This window comes from Macaca mulatta, chromosome 11 (genome assembly GCF_049350105.2).
Source record: "Macaca mulatta isolate MMU2019108-1 chromosome 11, T2T-MMU8v2.0, whole genome shotgun sequence".
NCBI lineage: Eukaryota > Metazoa > Chordata > Mammalia > Primates > Cercopithecidae > Macaca > Macaca mulatta.
This window is the reverse complement of record NC_133416.1, coordinates 119,042,056-119,057,124: the sequence shown is the minus strand read 5'-3', so window position 1 is coordinate 119,057,124 and position 15,069 is coordinate 119,042,056. Positions and strand designations below refer to the sequence as shown.

At 43.7% G+C, this 15,069-nt stretch overlaps 1 protein-coding gene across 7 annotated transcripts in view; it reads right to left on the bottom strand.

The window, feature by feature from the left end:
• Window positions 1-15,069, bottom strand: part of MAPKAPK5 (MAPK activated protein kinase 5) — a 61,422-nt gene that overhangs the window by 45,170 nt on the left and 1,183 nt on the right.

The window sequence follows — 15,069 nt, the reverse complement described above, 5'->3', positions numbered from 1 at the left end:
GTGGCTCAAGCCTGTAATCCCAGCACTTTGGGAGGCCGAGGCGGGCGGATCACAAGGTCAGGAGATCGAGACCACAGTGAAACCCCGTCTCTACTAAAAATACAAAAAACTAGCCGGGCCAGGTGGCGGGCGCCTGTAGTCCCAGCTACTCAGGAGGCTGAGGCAGGAGAATGGCGGGAACCCGGGAGGCGGAGCTTGCAGTGAGCCGAGATCGCGCCACTGCACTCCAGCCTGGGCAACAGCGTGAGACTCCGTCTCAAAAAAAAAAAAAAAAAAATTATAATGACTGGCATGAAAAACTGATTAGAGGTGCTCAACAGGCTGAGCGCGGTGGCTCACGCCTGTAATCCCAACACTTTAGGAGGCCAAGGCGGGTGGATCACGACATGAGGAGTTCGAGACTAGCCTGGCCAACACAGTGAAACCCTGTCTCTACTAAAAATACAAAAATTAGACACGCGCGGTAGCAGGTGCTGTAATCCCAGCTACTCAGGAGGCTGGGGCAGGAGAATTGCTTGAACCCAGGAGGTGGAGGTTGCGTGAGCTGTTATCACACCACTGCACTCCAGCCTGGGTGACAGAGCAAGACTCTGTCTTGAAAAAAAAAAAAAAAAAGAGGTGCTCAACAAATTTTCAGGTGACAGAATAATTAGTGAACATGAAAATACATAGAAAGAAATTATCAAATCCAAAGAATAGACAGAAAAAAGATTAAAGAAAAATGAGACCTATAGAATAATGTCAAGCATTCCAACATATGGATAACGGGAGAGCCAAAGAGCGGTGAAGATGGGGGAGGTGGGAATATTTGAAGAACAGGCAAAAGCTTCCCCAACTTGATGAACAGTAATAACCTATGGTCTCCAAGAAGCTCAACAAACTCTAAATAAGATAAACACAAAAAGAACCACACCTAGATATATCACAGTCAAAACACTGAAAGACAAGACTGGGTGCAGTGGCTCATGCCTGTAATCCCAGCACTTCGGAAGGCTATGGCACGAGGATCACTTAAAAGTCAGGAGTTTAATAGCCTGGGCAACATGGCAAAACCCCGTCTCTACATAAAATACAAAAATTAGCCTGGTGTAGTGGTGCATGCCTGTGCCTGTGGTCCCAGCTACTGGGGAGGCTGAGGTAGGAGGGTTGCTTGAGACCTGAAGATCAAGGTTGCAGTGAGCGGAGATCATGCCACTGCACTCCAGCCTGGGCAACAGAGCGAGACCCTGTCTCTCTCTCTCTCTCTCTCTCACACACACACACACACACACACACACACACACACACAAAACCACTGAAAGAGAAAGAGAAAATAATGTAAGCATGACGGAAAAAATGGCAAATCATGGACAGCAATATAAATAATGGCTGACTTTTCATCAGAAACAATGGAAGCCAGAAGACAGTAGAATCACATAATGAAAGTATTGAAAGAAAAAACTGTCAAGCATAAATTCTACATTGAGCAAAATTATCCTTCAAAAATTAACAGTGAAATAAAGGCATTATCAAATAAATAAACACTGAAAGAATTCACTGCTAGTAGACTTGGCCTACAAGAATTACCAAAGGAAGTCCTTTGTCGAGAATGGCAATGCTACTGTATGAAAACTTGGATCAGGCCGGGCACAGTGGCTCACGTCTGTAATCCTAGCACTTTGGTAGGCCAAGGTCGGGGGGGATCACATTAGGACATGAGTTCAAGACCAGCCTGGCCAACATGGCGAAACCCCATCTCTACTAAAAATACAAAAAAAAAAAAAAAAAAAAAGGCATGGTGGCACACACCTGTAATCCCAGCTACTACGGAGGGTGAGGAAGGAGAATTGCTTGAACCCGGGAGGTGGAGGTTGCAGTGAGCCAAGATCATACCACTGAACTTTAGCCTAAGCGATGGGAGCGAGGCTCCATCTCAAAAAAGAAAAGAAAAAAGAAAACTTGGATAGACAAGAAGGAACAGAAAATACTAGAACAGGTAAACATGGGAAAAAATTATTTTCTTCTCTTAATTTCATAAATATACATAAGATAGGTTACAACATATAAAGATATACATGACAATAAGAACACAAGGGAGAAAGGAGGAAATAGAGCTACTTTGGAGCAAAGGCACTGTATCTTACCAGACTTTAGTCAATTTTAACCCAAAGTAAGACTGTGATAAATTAAAGATGCATATTATAATCCTCATAAAAGTATTTCAAAAATACATATCTAGAAAATCAACAGAGAAATTACATCAGATAGTAACTTGGATCAAGAAGGAAAAAATGAAGAATAACAAAAATGGTAAATATACTGTAAGTCCACATAAAAGGCTGTAAATATATTTTACTCCTTTCTCTTATTTAAAACACGTAAGATTTAACTGCATAAACAAATAACTACAACACTGTATTTTCTGGTTTGTAATATCTATATACATAATACACAGACAACAGCAACACAAAAGAAGAGGGCCTGTAAGCCCAGCACTTTGGGAAGCCAAGGCAGGTGGATCACCTGAGGTCAGGAGTTTGAGACCAGCCTGGCCAACATGGTGAAATTCCATCTCTACTAAAAATACAAAAATTAGCCAGGCATGGTGGTGCACACTTGTAATTCCAGCTACTCAGGAGGCTGAGATGGGAGAATCACTTGAACCTGGGAGGCAGAGGTTGCAGTGAGCTGACATCGTGCCACTGCACTCCAGCCTGGATAGACAGAGTGAGACTCTGTCTCAGAAAAAAAAAAGAAAAGAAAAAAAAAAAAAAGAAGAGGGAGACACTGGAGCTAAACTGGAGCATTTTCTATAAAACTGAAACTATTAGTATTAATTTAAAGTTAGTCTTCATCTGAAATGGCTTATGATAGGCCATATTCTAGATCATAAAAGAAATCTAAATAAATTGAAAATAAATTATATGAAGTTCCCCAACAACCATGGAATTAAGCTAGAAATGAATAGAAGGAAACTTGGGAAATCCATACATATTTAGAAATTAAACAACATGACTGGACACGGTGGCTCATGCCTGTAATCCCAGCACTTTGGGAGGCGGAGGCGGGCAGATCACCTGAGGTTGGGAGTTCGAGACCAGCCTGATCAACATGGAGAAACCCAGTCTCATACTAAAAGTACAAAATTAGCTGGGCGTGGTGGCGTATGCCTGTAATCCCAGCTACTCGGGAGGTTGAGGTAGGAGAATCACTTGAACCTGGGAGGCAGAGGTTGCGGTGAACCAAGATCACGTCATTGCACTCCAGCCTGGGCAACAAGAGTGAAACTCCATCTCAAGAAAAAAAAAAAAAGAAAGAAAGAAATTAAACAATGCTTTTTTTTTTTTTTTTTTTTTTTGAGATGGAGTCTTGCTTTGTTTCCAGGCTGGAGTACAGTGGCACGATCTCAGCTCACTGCAATCTCCACCTCCCAGGTTCAAGCAATTCTTCTGCCTCAGCCTCCCAAGTAGCTAGGACTACAGGTGCACACCACCACGCCCAGCTAATTTTTGTATTTTTAGTAGAGACAGGCTAAATTCTACATTGAACAAAATTATCCTTCAAAAATTAACAGTGAAATAAAGGCATTATCAAATAAATATTGGCCAGGCTGGTCTCGAACTCCTGACCTCGTGATCTGCCTGCCTCGGCCTCCCAAAGTGCTGGGATTACAGGCGTGAGCCACTGCACCCGGCCTAAACAACACACTTTTAAATAACCAGGAGGTCAAAGAAGATTTAACATGAGATATTAGAAAATATTTTATCTCAATGAAAATGCAAACACAATTTGCCAAAAATAATGAGATGAAGTTGAAGTGGTGCTGAAACAAATTTATAGCTGTAAATGCCTACATTAGAAAAGATCACAATCACTAACCTAACCTTCTACCTTTAAAATGTAGAAAAAGAGCAGACTATACTCAAAGCAAGCAGAAAGAAGAAAATAATAAAGATTTGAGCAGAAAGCCATAAAATAGAATACAGAAAAATAGAGAAAATCAATGAAAACCAAAAGGTGATTATTTGAAAAGATCAACAAAGTTAACAAACCTTTAGCTGAACTGACCAATTAAAAAAAAGGGGAGGACACAAATTATTAATATTAGAAATGAAAGAGGGAACATCACAACTGACTTTATAGAAATCAAAGTATTAAAAGGGGAAACCATGAACAACTTTATGCCAACAAATTAGAGCACCAGATAAAATGGACAAATATCTAGAAAGACAGAAATTACCAAAACTCACTCAAGAAGAAAAAGAAAACCTGAATAGACCCATAACAATAAAAAAAAAAAAAAAAAAAAAAAAACTGAATTAATAACTGAGTATCTTCCCATGAAACAAAGTCTAAGCCCATGGGTTTCAGTGGTAAATACTACACATTTGTAGGGTTTCTCAACCTCAGCATCACTGACATCTTGAGCCAGAGAGTTCTCGGTTGTGGGGTTGCCTTTGCCTTTTAGGATGTTCCGTAGCATTCCTTCCCTCTACCCACTAGGTGCCAGAAGCACTCGCCACCAGCTGTGATAACCAAAAATTTCTCCAGATGTTACCAAATGTCTTCCAAGAGGTAAAATCCCTGCCCCTTCCATTGAGAATCACATATTTAAAGAAATCATGTATTCCAAACTTTGGCCTCCCAAAGTACTGGGATTATAGATATGAGTCACCACACCTGGCTGTAAAACACCCTTTTATTTCATATTGAAAATCATTTTGGGAGGCCGAGACGGGCAGATCACGAGGTTAGGAGATCGAGACCATCCTGGCGAACACGGTGAAACCCCGTCTCTACTAAAAAAAATACAAAAAACTAGCCGGGCGTGGTGGCGGCGCCTGTAGTCCCAGCTACTCAGGAGGCTGAGTCAGGAGAATGGCCGGAACCCGGGGGGCGGAGCTTGCAGTGAGCTGAGATCTGGCCACTGCACTCCAGCCCGGGCGACACAGCCAGACTCCGTCTCAAAAAAAAAAAAAAAAAAAAAAGAAAATCATTACTGGCTGGGCGTGGTGGCTCATGCCTGTAATCCCGGCACTTTGGGAGGCCGAGGCAGGTGGATCACGAGGTCAAGAGACGAGACCACCTGGCCAACATGGTGAAATCCCATCTTCACTAAAAATACAAAAACTAGCTGGGCACGGTGGCACGTGCCTGTAGTCCCAGTTACTTGGGAGGCCAAGACAGAAGAATCGCTTGAACCAGGGAGGCAGAGGTTGTAGTGAGCCGAGATTGTGCCACTGCACTCCACTCCAGCCTGGCAGCAGAGCGAGACTCTGTCTCAAAAAAAAAAAAAAAAAAAAGAAAGAAAAGAAAATCTTTTCTACGTTCATAGTAATGATCCAATAGAGGAGGGTATACTTTCTAACTTATTCTATAAAGCTAGCATTACATTCATACCAAAACCAGAAAAAGGCATCACAAGAAAATATCTATCATGAATATAGATTTAACAATCCTCAACAAAATATTAACAAACTGAAACCGGCCACATGTAAAAATGATTCTACACCAGATTAGTGGGTCTAAGTGGGGTTTATACCAGGAATGCAAGATTGGCTTAATATCTGAAAATCAAGTAATATTACCATATACTACATTAAGAATACAAAACAAAAACCACGTAATTAACTCAATAGATGAAGGAATAATATTTAATAGAAACTCAACACCCATTCCTGATAAAAACTGTCAGCCAGGCCAGGCATAGTGGCTCAAGCCTGTAATCCCAGCACTTTGGAGGCCGAGGCGGGTGGATCACCGGAGGTCAGGAATTTGAGACCAGCCTGACCAGCAAGGTGAAACCCCGTCTCTACTAAAAAACATAAAAATTAGCCATAGAGACATGGGTCCCACTATATTGCCCAGGCTGGTCTCCAGCTCTGGAGCTCAAGCAGTTGTCCCACTTTGGCCTTCCGAAGTGCTGGTATTATAGGCATGATCCACCACGACTGGTTGTGAAATATACTTTTTTTTTTTTTTTTTCTGAGATGGAGTCTTGCTCTGTTGACCAGGCTGGAGTGCAGTGGCATAATCTCAGCTCACTGCAACCTCTGCCTCCCAGGTTCAAGCAGTTCTCCTGCCTTAGCCTCCCGAGTAACTGGGATTACTGGTGTCTGCCAGCGTGCCCGGCTAATTTTTGTATTTTTAATAGAGACGGGGTTTCACCATATTGGCCAGTCTGGTCTCGAACCCTTGACCTTGTGATCTGCCTGCATCCCAAAGTGCTGGGATTACAGGCATGAGCAACTGTGCCTGGCCAAAATAACCTTTTATTTCATATTGAAGATGCAGCTTTTATGTGGGTGCAAGAGTGCTATAAGAAAGGCATACCTGGCCGGGCGCGGTGGCTCACGCCTGTAATCCCAGCACTTTGGGAGGCCGAGACGGGCGGATCATGAGGTCAGGAGATCGAGACCATCCTGGCTAACACGGTGAAACCCCGTCTCTACTAAAAAGAAGTACAAAAAACTAGCCGGGCGAGGTGGCGGGCGCCTGTAGTCCCAGCTACTCGGGAGGCTGAGGCGGGAGAATGGCGTAAACCCGGGAGGCGGAGCTTGCAGTGAGCGGAGATCCGGCCACTGCACTCCAGCCTGGGCGACAGAGCGAGACTCCGTCTCAAAAAAAAAAAAAAAAAAGAAAGACATACCTATAGCCTCTAATATTTTTCGAGAAAAATCAGTCATTGTGTCTTAAAGCAAAAGGAAGGTAAAGGATCTAAAGTTGGAGAATTTAATGCCAACAAAGAACGGTTTGATAATTGTAGAGAAGTTTGGCTTAAAAAATGTCAGAGTTACAGGAGAAGCAACTTCTGCTGACCAGGAGGTTGCAAACAAGTTCCCAGATGCCATTAAGAAAATCATTGAGGAAAAAGGATATCTGCTTGAATGGGTTTTTAATGCAGACAAAAATGCCCTATTCTGGGGAAAACAATGCCACAAAGGACATTTTTTAGTAAGGAAGAGCAGTGAGTGCCAGGATTTAAGGCAGGAAGAGCTAGGTTAACTTCTGTTTTGTGTAAATGCAGTCAAGTTTATGATCAGGACTACCCTTGTCTATAAAGCTGCTAACCTCTGAGCCTTGAAGGGAGAAGATAAAACACCGCTGCCAGTCTGTTTATATCAAAAGAAAGCCTAGATAATGAGAACGCATTTTCTCTCTCTTTTTTTTTTTTTTGAGATGGAGTCTTGCTCTGTGGCCCAGGTTGGAGTGCAGTGGCGTGATCTCGGCTCTCTGCAAGCTCTGCCTCCTGGGTTCACGCCATTCTCCTGCCTCAGCCTCCCGAATAGCTGGGATTACAGGCGCCCGCCACCACACCCAGCTAATTTTTTGTATTTTTAGTAGAGACAGGGTTTCACTGTGTTAACCAGGGTGGTCTTGATCTCCTGACCTTGTGACCTGCCCGCCTCGGTCTCCCAAAGTGCTGGGATTACAGGCATGAGCCACTGAGCCCGGCTGAGAACCCATTTTCTGATTCAGTTCCATTGATGCTTTGTCCCTGAAATCAGGAAGTACCATGCCAGTAAAGGACTACATTTTTTTTTTTTTTTTTAAGACAGAGTCTCGCTTTGTCCCCCAGGCTGGAGTGCAGTGTCATGATCTTGGCTCACTGCAACCTCTGCCTCCCGGGTTCAACCGATTCTCCTGCCTCAGCCTCCTGAGTAGCTGGGATTCTAGGTGCCTGCCACCACGCCCAGCTAATTTTTGTATTTTAGTAGAGACAGGGTTTCAGCTTGTTGGCCAGGCTGGTCTCAAACTTGTGACCTCAAGTGATCCGCCTGCCTCGGCCTCCCAAAGTGCTGGGATTACAGGCGTGAGCCACGGTTCCCGGCCAGGACTGCCTTTTAAAGTTCTTTTGATACAATGCCTGTGGCCACCCAGAATCCCATGAGTTCAACACTAGGCTTTGAAGTGGTCCGCTTGTCCAGAAACAGTGTCTCTAATTCAGCCTCTAGATCAGGAGGTTGTAAGGACTTTTTTTTTTTTTTTTTTTTTTTTTTAGAAAGAGTCTGGCTCTGTCGCCCAGGCTGGAGTGCAGTGGGGTGATCTCGGCTTATTGCAACCTCTGCCTCCCAGGTTCAAGCAATTATCATGCCTCAGCCTCTCGAGTAGCTGGAATTACAGGCACGCACCATGATGCCTGGCTAATTTTTGTATTTTTTTTTTTTTTTGAGACGGAGTCTCGCTCTGTCACCCAGGCTGGAGTGCAGTGGCCGGATCTCAGCTCACTGCAAGCTCCTCCTCTCGGGTTCACGCCATTCTCCTGCCTCAGCCTCCCGAGTAGCTGGGACTACAGGCACCCCCCACTTCTCCCGGCTAGTTTTTTGTATTTTTTAGTAGAGACGGGGTTTCACCGTATTAGCCAGGATGGTCTCGATCTCCTGATCTCATGATCCGCCCGTCTCGGCCTCCCAAAGTGCTGGGATTACAGGCTTGAGCCACCGCGCCCGGCCTAATTTTTGTATTTTTAGCAGAGATGGGGTTTCACCATTTTGCCCAGGTTGGTCTCGAACTCCTGGCCTCAAGTGATCTGCCCGCCTTGGCCTCCCAAAGTGCTGGGATTACAGGCTTGAGCCACTGCACCTGGTCCAGGACTTTCAAGACTAATTATTGGGATACTCTGGAAAAGACTGTTAACACCAAGGAAGAGAATCCTGATAGTACGTCATGAAAGTCTAGAGGGATTACACCACGGAAGATGCCATTGTTATAGAAAAAGCTGTGGAAGCCATCAAGCCTGAAACAATAAATTCCTGGTGGAGAAAACTCTGTCCAGATGTGCATGACTTCATAGGATTTATGACAGCTGGTTAAGGAAATCATGAAAGAGATTGTGGATATGGCAAAAAAGGTGAAGGGTGAAGAGTTTTAAGGTACAGATCTTGGAGAAATTCAAGAGCTAATAGACACCACACCTGAGGAATTAATAGAAGATGACTTGATGGAGATGAGTGCTTCTGTGCCAGACAGTAAGGAATAAGATGTACAAGAAACAGGGGCAGGAAAAAATTGACATTAGACAATTTGCCAGAAGGGTTCCAATTATTCAAGACTTCCTTTGGCTTTGTTTATGGAATATGGAATGGACCGTTCTATGATACTGGCACTGAAATGAAAGCGAATGGTGGAAGAAGGATTAGCATTGTATAGAAATGTTTTTAGAGAAATGGAAAAGCAAAAAAGTCAGACAGAAATGAGGATGTATTTTTGTAATGTTACACCAGATGTGCCTGCCTCTCCTGCCCTCCTTTCCATGCCCTTCACCTCTTCTACCTCTGCTACCCCGAGACAGCAAGACCAACCAACTCCTTTCTTTCCCTCAGTCTGCTCATCCTGAAGATGGGTGAAGATTTTTATGATGATACACTTCTACTTAATGAGTAGCAAATATGTTTTCTCTTACGATTTTCTTAATAACATTTTTTCTCTCTTACTCTATTGTAACAATATAGTATGCAATACATATATAAAATATGTGTTAATTGACTTTCTGTTGTCAATCTGGTTAACAGGTTATTAGTAGTTAAATTTTGGGGGAGTCAGAAGTTATATGCAGATTTTTGACTGCCCATGGTATCAGTGCCCTTAACCCTCACATTGTTCAAGGGTCAAGTATATTATCTTGTCCATGAACGTAGTAGAGCTCTCCATTTCTTTAGGGCTTCTTCAGTTTCTCTAAGCAGTGTTTTCTAGTTTCCAGTGTATATAAATCTATAAATCTTGCCCTTTGATAAATTTATTCCTTTTTTTTTTTTTTTTTGACAGAGTTGCACTCTGTCTCGCAGACTTAAGTGCAGTGGTGCAGTCTTGGCTCATGTCAACCTTTGTCTCCTGGGTTCAAGTGATTTCTCCTGCCTCAGCCTCCTGAGTATTTGGGATTACAGGCTCGCTCCACCATGCCTGGCTAATTTTTGTATTTTCAGTAGAGACAGGGTTTCACCGTGTTGGCCAGGCTGATCTTGAACTCCTGACCTCAGGCAATCCACCTGCCTTGGCCTCCCAAAGTGCTGGGATTACAGGCAAGAGCCACCGCGCCCAGCCTGATAAATTTATTCCTATTTTCTTCTTCACGCCTGTAATCCCAGCACTTTGGGAGGCCGAGACGGTCAGATCACGAGGTCAGGAGATCGAGAACATCCTGGCTAACATGGTGAAACCCTGTCTCTACTAAAAAAAAACCAAATAATTAGCCAGGCGTGGTGGCAGGCGCCTGTAGTCCCGGTTATTCAGGAGGCTGAGGCAGGAGAATGGTGCGAACCCGGGAGGCGGAGCTTACAGTGAGCCGAGATCGTGCCACTGTACTCCGGCCTGGGCAACAGAGCAAGACTCTGTCTCAAAAAAAAAAACAACAAAAAAACAAAAAGAATGGAATTGTTTTCTTCATTTCATTTTTGGATTGTTTGTCGCTAGTGTATGGAAATACAGTTGATTTCTATACATTGATTTTGTATTTTGTATCCTTAGTATATTTGCATACCAGTTCTTATAGATCCCTTAGGATTTTCTACGTATAAAACAAATTTTTTTTGTTTTGAGATGGAGTCTCTGTCTGTTGCCCAGACTGGAGTGCAGTGGTGTGATCTCAGCTTACTGCACCCTCTGCCTTCCAAGTTCAAGCAATTCTTCTGTCTCAGCCTCCTGAGTAGCTGGGACTACAGGTGCCTACCACCAAGCCCAGCTAATTTTTCATCTGTTTAGTAGAGACGGGGTTTCACCTTGCTGGTCAGGCTGGTCTCAAATTCCTGACCTCCGGTGATCCACCCGCCTCGGCCTCCAAAGTGCTGGGATTACAGGCTTGAGCCACTATGCCTGGCCTGGCTGACAGTTTTTATCAGGAATGGGTGTTGAGTTTCTATTAAATATTATTCCTTCATCTATTAATTACGTGGTTTTTGTTTTGTATTCTTAATGTAGTATATGGTAATATTACTTGATTTTCAGATATTAAGCCAATCTTGCATTCCTGGTATAAACCCCACTTAGACCCACTTATCTGGTGTAGAATCATTTTTACATGTGGCCGGTTTCAGTTTGTTAATATTTTGCTGAGGATTGTTAAATCTATATTCATGATAGATATTTTCTTGTGATGCCTTTTTCTGGTTTTGGTATGAATGTAATGCTAGCTTTATAGAATAAGTTAGAAAGTATACCCTCCTCTATTGGATCATTACTATGAACGTAGAAAAGATTTTCTTTTCTTTCTTTTTTTTTTTTTTTTTCGAGACAGAGTCTCGCTCTGCTGCCAGGCTGGAGTGGAGTGCAGTGGCACTATCTATGGATAGTGGTGAAACCTATATATACTGTTTGTTCTGATAACCAAGATGACTACTAAGTAATTACAGTATAGGAAGCATATACAGTGTGAACATGTTGGACAAAGGGATGATTCATGTCCCAGGCAGTATGGTAAGATATTTCATTACACTACAAAGAATAATGCATAATTTGAAACTAATGAGGGCCAGGCGCAGTGACTCATGCCTGTAATTCCAGCACTTTGGGAGGCCGAGGAGGGTGGATCATGAGGTCAGGAGTTCAAGACAAGCCTGGTCAACATACTAAAAATACCAAAATTAGCCAGGCGTGGTGGCGCACACCTGTAATCCCAGCTACTCAGGAGGCTGAGGCAGGAGAATTGCCTGAACCCAGGAGGCAGAGGTTGCAGTGAGCCAAGATCGCGCCACTGCACTCCAGCCTGGGCATCAGAGTAAGACTCTGTCTCAAAAAAAAAAAAAAGAAAGAAAGAAAGAAAAGAAACTTATGAATTAATGATTTCTGGGTTTTTCCACTTAATATTTTCAGACTGCAGTTGACCATATGTAACTGAAACTGTGGAAAGCAAAACCATGGATAAGGGAGGATGAGATCTTAAAGTCCAATCAGTCCACTCTCAGGTAGCCTGGCAGCAAGAGTTCAAGCGCTATGGCTGGAGGCCAGGAAAACAGCTTTCCAGCTGAACACTACAGGTTTGTCTCAGTGCTCACCATCTGCTGATCACCTCAAAAAAACCAAAACAATGAATACAACACAATGCCACAGACCAAATGTTTTTTATTTGATGTAATGCTGGCTTGCTTCCAAAGCAGTACATCCTAATCAGTACTGATTTTCAGCTCCACCAATAGGTATTGGTTGGACATGCCCAAAATAGTGTAGATTCACCATGACCTATTGAGTACTTTTGAGTGAAGAAAAGCTAAAAAAATTTTAAGAAAATTGGGCTGGGTAGCCGAATGCAGTGGCTCACGCCTGTAATCCCAACACTTTGGGAGGCTGAGGCGGGTGGATCATGAGGTCAGGAGAGCAAGACCATCCTAACACTGTGAAACCCCGTCTCTACTAAAAATACAAAAAAATTACCCAGGCATGGTGGCGGGCACCTGTAGTCCCAGCTACTCAGGAGGCTGAGGCAGGAAAATGGCGTGAACCCGAGAAGGTGGAGCTGGCAGTGAGCCGAGATCGCACCACTCATTCCAGCCTGGGGGACAGAGCAAGACTCCGTCTCAAAAAAAAAAAAAGAAAAGAAAAAAAAATTGGGCTGCGAAAGAGTCAAGTGAAAAAAACAACTCTTTGTAAAGCACCTTTAAATTGCTACGAGCTAATATTCATTGAGCTCTTGCTGTTAGGTATTATTATTTTTTTGAGGAGTCTCACTGTCACCCAGGCTGGAGTGCAGTGGTGCGATCTCAGCTCGCTGCAACTTCCGCCCCCCAGGTTCAAGCGATTCTCCTGCCTCAGCCTTCTAAGTAGCTGGGATTACAGACGTGTGCCACCACACTTGGCTAATTTTTCTATTTTTAGTAGAGATGGGGATCTCACCATGTTGGCCAGAGTGTTCTCCAACTCCTGAACTCAGGTGATCCGCCCACCTCAGCCTCCCAAAGTGCTGAGATTACAGGTGTGAGCCACTGTGCTTGGCCTAGGTATTATTATAAGCACATTTAGGTATATCTGCTCATTTAATCCTCAAAAACTAACAAACAAACAAACGAAAAACCCTATCAGCTGGGGAGTGCTTTTATCCCGTCTACAGATGAGGAAACTAACAAGACAGAAGTGAAGTGACATCGTACTCAGACACACAGCTAATAAAATAGAAAGGCTAGGCTGGGCGTGGTGGCTCATGCCTGTAGTCCCAACACTGTGGGAGGCTGAGAAGATATCTGAGAGCAGGAGACCAGCCTGGCCAACATGGTGAAACCCCGTCTTTTCTAGCAATACAAAAATTTTAGCCGGGCATGGTGGTGTGCACCTGTAGTCCCAGCTACTCAGAGGGCCAAGGCACAAGAACTGCTTGAACCCAAGAAGAGGCTGCAGTGAGCCGAGATCACACCACTGCACTCCAGCCTGAGTGACAGAGTGAGACTCTGTCTCAAAAAAAAAAAACGTAGGCTGAGATTTCAATTGAGTCTACCTAGAGAAACTATAACAACCACTAAGCAACATTGCTGCCCTATTTGTATACTTGTCCCGTGGAACTATGTTTCTCTTCTGCTCAAAACTCTCCTATAGTTCCCCTTTTAATCAGGGTCAAAGCCAAAGGTCTTACAATGGCCTACAAGGCCCTAAGTGACTTGCTTCCCATTGCTACTCTACACCATTTCCACTGACCCACTGCATTCCAGCAACCTTGCTCTTCCTACATCACACTACACCTACTTCTACCTCAAGGTCTGTCCTTGCTGTTCCCACTGCCTGTTATACTCTTCCCTGAGACAGTAGTGGCTTGCTCTCACATTTCCATCAGAACTCTACACAGTGTTACCTCCTTGGACTACCCTATTTAACACAGTACTCCTCACCCTTTCCACACTTAATTAAAACCACCTAGCAGTAACACCACCCTCTAAAATATAAGCTACATGACAACAGGGACATCTAGGAGTCTGGCTTGTACCATTTGTGTCTAGGACACCACCTGGCACACAGGAGATAATGCTTAAAAACTGGCCACATACGCTTTGATTCACAACCCAATTAAATAACTTCAGGCAGCAAATCATGCCTGTGTGCCAATAAAACCCAAACCAAGGCTGGGCGCGGTGGCTCACACCTGTAATCTCAGAACTTTGGGAGGCCGAGGTGGGCAGACCACGATGTCAGGAGATGGAGACCATCCTAGCTAACACGGTGAAACATCACCTCTACTAAAAACACAAAAAAATTAGCTGGGTGTGGTGGCACACGCCTGTAGTCCCAGCTACTCGGGAGGCTGAAGCAGGAGAATCACTTGAACCTGGGAGGCGGAAGTTGCAGTGAGCCAAGAGTGTGCCACTGCACTCCAGCCTGGGTGACAGTGAGACTCCGACTCAGAAAAAAAAAAAAAGAAGAAGAAGAAGAAAAGGATATATCAAAGCAGTCTTGTAGAATCTTTATTTTTATGATTAAAAACCTGGTCTTCCTTGGGCCAGGCACGGTGGCTCACGCCTGTAATCCCATCACTTCGGGAGGCCGAGGCAGGTGGATCATGAGGTCAGGAGATCGAGCCCATCCTGGCTATTACGGTGAAACCCCCTCTCTACTTACAAAAAAAAAAAAAAAAAAAGGCAGGGCATGGTGGGTGGGCACTTGTAATCCCAGCTACTCAGTAGACTGAGGCAGGAGAATGGCGTGAACCCAGGAGGCAGAACTTGCAGTGAGACGAGATCGCGCCACTGCACTCCAGCCTGGGGGACAGAGTGAGACTCTGTCTCCAAAAAAAAAAACCAAAACCTGGTCTTCCTTAATGTATATATGTTGATATCTCCTTTAAAGGGTTAAGTTTCTTTGGAATGACTTGATAATTTTGAGAAACTATATACACCACCTAAAGAATTGGTAGAAGTGTAAATTCTTAATCAGTTACTAGTAATAGTCATTGCCTTGAAGGGGAAAATAACCCCAAGTTAACAACAGATGCCTGTCCTTCCAGATAAAATGAAATTATTCAACGCACTGGGTTGACTTAACACTGCAAGCAAATAAATAACACATCAAACTTTAAGCTTGTTTAATTTTCATGAGACTAATTTCTTAGCTACAGCTGTCAAAACAGGTAACTAGCCCTAAGTGGGCAAAATGTGCCTTAAAAAAAAAATTAAAAACAGG